The sequence below is a fragment of the Sceloporus undulatus genome, chromosome 5, assembly GCF_019175285.1.
Source record: "Sceloporus undulatus isolate JIND9_A2432 ecotype Alabama chromosome 5, SceUnd_v1.1, whole genome shotgun sequence".
NCBI classification, from domain to species: domain Eukaryota; kingdom Metazoa; phylum Chordata; class Lepidosauria; order Squamata; family Phrynosomatidae; genus Sceloporus; species Sceloporus undulatus.
Window position 1 is genome coordinate 53838501 of NC_056526.1, and position 7393 is coordinate 53845893.

The following is a 7393-nucleotide window of genomic DNA, read 5'->3' on the forward strand; positions in this document are numbered from 1 at the left end:
ACCTCCAGAATCATTCTTAAAATCTTGTTCCGTAAACATTCCAGATCATAAGCCTTCTGGAATCCCCATATAATACCTGTTTTTTCTTCATGGGTTGCAAAATTGGCAGGACCTGTCTTCCAGTTGAGGAGTACCAAAATTTAAGAATGGCTCCAAGAAGCTGTTCTCTCTTAATTACTTGTAACTCAGAAAGTAAAGGAGACACAAGTGCAATTGTATTTAACATAACCTGTAATTTAGCCCTGATGTTCAGATCAGAAATCCATGAGGCACAGTTAAACATGACCACAGTAACATTTTTATGTTTGGGAGACTGTCTTTATGACTGGGAGAGCAAGAAAGATAACATGTAGAGCCAGCATGGTGTATAGTTGCCCCTCCTTTTTCATGGAGGATCCGTTCTGGACCCCCTTGTGAAAATGGAGTTTCGCTCATATTCCAGCCCCATTGGCTTGAATATAGGCACACCTGCACCATGGGCGTGCCCCCCATTCATTCCCCCTCCATTTGTCCCTCGTGCATGAGCAAAGGACACAAGTAAAAGCTGTGAGGACGGAAGGAGAACTGTAGTTGTTCAAACATTGCACTATCTGGAGATCAGGTTTGAAACCCTACCAAGCCATAGAAACTCACTGGGTGACCTTGAGCAAGTCATCTTCTCTCAGTCTCAGAGGAAGCCAAAGATAAACTCCCTCTTAACAAATCTTCTCAAGAAAACCCTGGTAGGTTCACCTTAGGATCACCATAAGTCGTAAATGACTTGAAAGCAAACAACAATGGTAAAGCCATGAGTCTGTTTTTCATAACTAAAAGTAGGGAACTGCATGTTTAAAAAAAGAAACTAAAGAGTAATACCTTCCAAGCCTTAAAAGACTATCAGGACAATAGTCCAGCCTAAGCAAACATCAGTCTCTGAGTATGTCAGATAAAAGGTTTAGACTCCAGTCTTTTGCATCCTAGTCCTCCTTTAACTCACCCAGGTCCATTATATCCCAAAGCTGTCATACCATATCAGTGTCATACCACAGTCTATTTCACACTGCACAGTTATAGTACTATGATCCCACTTTAATTGCCATGGCAATATCCCATGGAATCCTGGGATTTGTAACTTTGGGAGGGATATTTAAAATTCTCAGCCAGAGAGCTCTAGTGCCTTACTAATCTACAAACATCATGTTCCCATAGATCGGACCATGGCTGGTAGAGTGGAATACAGAATGATAAACGTGTGCTTTGAAAGGATCCAGTCATGTCAAATGTCATGGCTTCATCCTTTAGAATCATGTGCTTTGGTGAGGTAAGTCTCTGGAGACATGTGCTAGAAGAAAATTCTAAACTACAGACACCAGGATTCTATAAGATGGAGCCATGACAGTCATACGCTTTAACTGTGTGGGGCAGGTACATTCCTACTTGCCTCTTAGAGTTGGTGGGAAAGGTGATGGATGACCAGTAACAAAAGGCATGCTTTTATGGCCATCTCCCTCGGGGAGAGAACGGAACTGCTTTGACGGCATGTGGAGAGACACTGCCACTCCCCCGCTCTGTTTCAGCTTTCTTTTCGCATGCAATAAGGTGTGAAGAAATAAAAATGCAGCAGCTGTACTCTCACTTGGTGCTTCAGTGCATTCAAAGGTATAGCCGTCTCTCCCAAGCCAGCCCTAGGTCCTTTGCCTCTCTGGTCCTGATTCTGGTGGCTCTGATGAGTCAGACTGTAACCTAATAATACTAGTAAAAAAAGATACACAAGAAGCAAGAGGTCATATTTGGCTTGGGAGAGGAAATGATAAATATATCTTGGGTTTATTGTAGTTTCAGATTCTTTTTAAAGTAACATCTCTCACATGCCAGTCAAGTAAGTGGTTTAGGACTTAGCCAATAAATGACGTTTTAAGAACAAAAATATAATTTTCTATTAATTAACAAATGCAGTTATAAAAAAAGCAGAAATTCCAGGGGTGTGTGTTTCCCTCCGCAAAGACCACACTTTTATTAAATATATATTCACCAACAATTATTACAAAAAGAAATACTATTAAAGGAAATTGTGATTCATAAAGTTCAGGTTCCAGATTTCTACACCTTGGTTACAGTGTGAATGAATTAAAGTCCAAAGTGTGAACAGTTGCTAGACAGATTCAGGAATGCAGTCTAGCTGAGGATTTTATTTAATTCTATTTTAGATTAATAGCAGGTTTAACCAGCAGTGGGGGTTTTCCTCCTACAAGTCAAACAAGTTGCATCTGCAATCCCATAAAACTACTAAAAATAATGAAGCCATAATTAGAAGAACAAATACAAACCCAACATGAAATACAAGGAATTGAACAATTACTCCCATCTAGTGGTAGGGAAAAAGAGTGTTTTTTACTTAGAAGAAAATTTATTCACAGCATCAGTCATATGAGGTCGTTTTTCAGTGTAGCAGCCTGTTCAATGTAAGATGCCCATCTGGTCACAACACTCATCATAAATGAACTCCAACTTTATTTTTTCATCTTCTTTTCACATCTATGAATATTAAGCCAAATTCTTTAATTTAAGGAACCGAGAAGTACAAAAGTATGAGTATTATTTTCTTTCCTTAATGGTGGCTATGTTTCCCCTCAGTCTTGGCCACCATAGTCAATAATAAAAATAATAGGAATTGCCACTCAATCACATCTAGAGAGCCACATCTGCCCACCAGTGCAATACAAGATGAACTTCCAAGCAACTCTAAAATAAGTTGGAGTTGGAGCATATGAGATGGGATACATCTCATATGCTCAAAAGGTAGTTGTTATTAGTAGAAATGAACTTTCATTTGTCCAGTAAATGGTTTAGGAGTTTCTAGTTCAGGATTTCTGAATTTTGATTCTAATGAGCTCCTGGAGAAGGCTTCAAGAGCAGGCTAAAATCCCTCCAGTTCTATTGGATGCTCCCCAATTTTGGTCTATTTAATGGTTCAGGAAAGGCATTTTTAAACTTTTGTGTGGAGAGGAGAAAAATCTTACACTGTTGTTGTGTGCCTTCAAATTACTTTCAATTTATGGTGACCCTAAGGCAAACCCTATCAGCGTTTTCTTGGCAGGTTTTGGTCAGAGGGGGTTTGCCTTTGCCTTTCTCTTAGGTTGAGAGAGCGTGACTTGCCAAGGTCACCTAGCGGGTTTCCATGGCTGAGCGGGCATTTGAATCCTGGTCTCCAGAGTCATAGTCAAATGCTAAAATAGCAATAGCAAGTACATTTCTATACCACTTATCAGTGCACTTAAGCACTCCCTAAGTGGTTTACAAGGTGTAAGCTAATTACCCTCAACAAATTGGGTATCATTTTAGCAACCTTGGAAGGATGCAAGCCTGAGTCGAGTCACTACACCATTCTGGCTCTCTAAGATGGTACATACATACAATTAATAACAATAAATAATTAATAAATAGAGTCCCAGACCAGTGCTATATCTGCTATTAGGCACAGTGAGGCATTTTCCTTAGGTGAAATATGCTGCAAGGGAATAGCAAGGGGTACAAAGAGACAGATGTGTGCTTTATGGTTACAATGAATTCCCTCTACTAGTTCCTTGCCTTCATGTTCAATAGACATGGTCTCTTCATCCAGTCTCTTCATCTGAGTTTAAGAAAAAGTTATCTACCAGTCCAGTCATTGTTTATACATAGAATGAGAAGGGTCTCCATTTTGCTCTTCACCTCACATTGTAAAACGTCTTAGGTTAATCCTGCTGCTGATCTATTATTGTATGAGCACTATGAGCTGTTAATAAATTTAATATTACTTTAACGGTGGTATATAAATACAAGAAAACACATACAAAATTATTTGTAATTATCTGCGAATGTAATACTTCAACCCTTTCCCCTAAACTGAACATTTGTTTTCAATATACATACATCTTGTCACAAAGGGAATCAACAATCTTAAGAGGTGAATGTTTCTGACTTTTTTTCTAGCAGAGTTCAAGGATTTGTTGTGTTTTACGTGGAGATAAAAGGAGACTGAATACCTGCTTGGTATGCATATGAGAACGCACCAGCAAACAATCAGCAAGATCAGCATATTTTGTACTTCAGAGATCAAATTGAATATTCATGCATGTTGTTCAAAAAAACTTCGAGGTGAATCTAATATGCTGGAGCCGTAACCTTTCCTCAATTGCAAGGGTATGAAAGCTTCTATATGATTCATTGGGTACTAGGAAATTGTAATGGAGAGGATCATCTGCATAGCGCACATAACTGAAATAGTGCCAGACAAAGCACCTCTCTCATGGTGCTCCAAGTAATTGAATTTTACAGAACAGTATAACCAACAGAAGCAATATGATCACCTGGTACATTAAATACGCCATTTCCAACAAACTGCCTATGTGTGTAATAATCCTAACATTCCCAGCAAGCAGAGAAATGTACATTTGTCAGGGATATATAAAATCATTGGCATAGCAAAGCACCTCACATAAGCAAAACCACTAGAAGAAGAAATTGTGCTCTTACAGGCTGACTATGATTTATTTATCTCGCTGCTACTGAGCTTCAAGGTTGGAAAAGGTTACAGCGGCCATCAGTGCTGGACAATGCCTTCAATGAGCTCCAGCAAGTTCTTCATATTCTCCAACTGCACCAGTTAGCTAGGGACAGTCTTCTGTCATACTAAAGAATTAGTCTTTACTTAAGAGAATAAAGAGTTAGTCTTTATTTTAGGAAACATATTAAAATATTATATTATTAAAATTAAAAGATTATATTAAAATATAATCTGACCCACACTTCTGCTGGACTGCTAGTGAAAGCTAGACTCTGGAGTTTATCACATGGGGGAAATCTCATGCAAAAACAGGGATTTAAATTGGAAAAAACAGGCAAAAGTGGGTTGATTTTCACACGATGTTAAAGTAATGTTAACCTGAACGAGAAAAGTAGAGGGAAAGTAGACCAAAATCACTCCTTTTTTACTTTTGGAAAATCCTGAAAGTAAAAAGGAGCGGCTTTGTTTACATTCCTTTCAGGTTAACACAAGTTTAACAACAACATGTGTAAAAATGGTTTTTTTCTACCTTTTAAATCCCGTTTTTGCACAGGATTGTCCCAGTGTGATAAACTTCTCTGACAGGTTTGACTTTCATACTTGCTTATTTTTGTTTCCCTTTAAAAAAGTTAACACCTTGGGAAACTCAAGTTGCACCCAACAAAAATAAAATAAAATAAGTTAGCATTTCTAGGTTTGCTGTGGGAAGTATTATGAAATACAGGCTTCAAACCTCTGCACAAAAACAATAAAACAAAAGAAAATAAACAAAAAAACAAAAACAGTCAAGAAAGGAGAAATGGCTTTTACAGAGCAAAGTGTGGAAGAGGAAAGGGGAAAACCCGCCATTCCTCTGCCAGCTCTCTATATTTTCACTCTGGTCATGAATTCCCTTTCCATTTGCAGCACAGAAACCATGTGGGTTGTCTCGAGGCATATCAGTTCCTCCCACACAACTCTTCTAAGTTTCCTTCATGGAAGTCCTTTTGGCCTGTAGCTGCTAAGCAAGCCCAGAGAGCTTTCTGACTAAAGATGAAAAAAGCCTCTTCTGAACATGTGAGAAATGCTTGTCAGTTAAAAGAGAAAATTGTGACTAAATATATAATAATACAAAATAAAGAATCTAGAAGTGATAAAGTACAGTGGGCCCTTGGTATCTGCTGGGGTTTGATTCCAGGACACCCCCCCTACACACAAAATGGATCATAGAATCCATGGATGCTCAAGTCCCATTAAATATAATGGCACAGTGAAATGCTGTCCCTTACATAGATGGTTGAATCTGTTGATGAAAAATCTGTGGACATAGAGGACTGGCTTTAAACACAACACAAACAGAGGACAAAGTGGAGTCACTAGGGGGTGCGGGGGGTATGGATCACACTGGGTGACACCCTAAGAGGGAATGACACCACTTCTCCTCAGACCCCTACCTTTTGGCAGAAATGGCCTGTGACATTCCTCTGCTTCCCTTTAAAATGCTTTAAGAGTGAACCTCAGTGGGAGGAGAAAGGAGAGGCTCCAGAATTTTTAAAAATTAAAATGTCGACATTCAAAATTTTAAATTTGAAAAAAAAATAGTTTCCCCATTTTTGAAATTGTTTATTCTTTTTTAATTTTCTTTAAAAAACATCACATTTTAACCAAACCTTCACTATGTATCCATTTAGATTGTGCATATGATATTTTAATCTGAAGGTATAATTTTAATTTTGCTAGTTGTTTATGTCACAACTATTAGCATTACATTCAGTAGTATATGGGAATTCTAGAAATATCCTAGAAACATGTTTCTAGGATGAAGGACCATTGCCTCCCCAAAATAGTATTCTACAGTGAACTCGCCACGGGTCAGCGTAAGAGGGGCACCCCAAAGAAGAGATACAAGGACTCCCTGAAACAACATCTCAGGCTTGGCCAGATAGATCACCAACAATGGTCCTCCCTGGCCTCGCATCGGGAGGCATGGAGACGCACTATCCATGACGCTGCAGCCATCTTCGAAAGCTCACGCAGAACGAGCCTCAAAGAGAAACGACAACACAGAAAGAACCACAACCAGGAAACATCACCCAAGGAGACTTTCTGCTGTGCTTTCTGCAACCGGACCTGCTTATCCCAAATTGGCCTTTTTAGTCACCAACGCGCTTGTACAAAGTGCGGGATGAGTCCTTCCTGAATCTTCGTTCACTAAGCAAAGCCAGAGAGACAGAGAGAGATATGGGAATTACAATTTACGAGTAACATTTGTGTAAAAAAGCACTAATAAGGCTTTTGTTTGGTGTGGTATGGGAGGAGGTCAATGGGGGGGGGAGTGACACCATGAGTTACCGCAATGGGTGACACCAACCCTAGGGGTGCCATTTAGAGGAAACGAAATGACCTAAGGCTTGGATAAGTATTATGAGCAGAAGGCATTTTGAGTGGAATGCATGGGATGGAAATCAGTTTATCGTATATTCATGTAAAGTCCTTGCCTGCTTAAAGAACCCACACAATTCTACAATCAGTTCCAGTGGAAACTAAGGACGTTATCACACAGGAGGAATGTCTCCCAATTTCAAAAGAAAAGAAGGTGGGGCCAATTTGGAAATGAACGCAATTACAGCGCCCATCCCAAAGCCAAAGCAGTGGGAATGCAAAAGAAATTCCATAAATTGGAAATGACTTGAAGGCACACACCAACAAAAAATGAGTTTTAATTACAGCAAAAAACAAAACCATTTAACCAGGCTAAAAACATATTAAACAATTTCATATCTGCTGCCTGAAATGGTGGCATCAGCTTGTCTGATAGTAGGGGTGCCTCTAGTATAATAGGCAAGAAATTTTTTTAACGAATGCAAACAAGACACGTTAACACGTTCA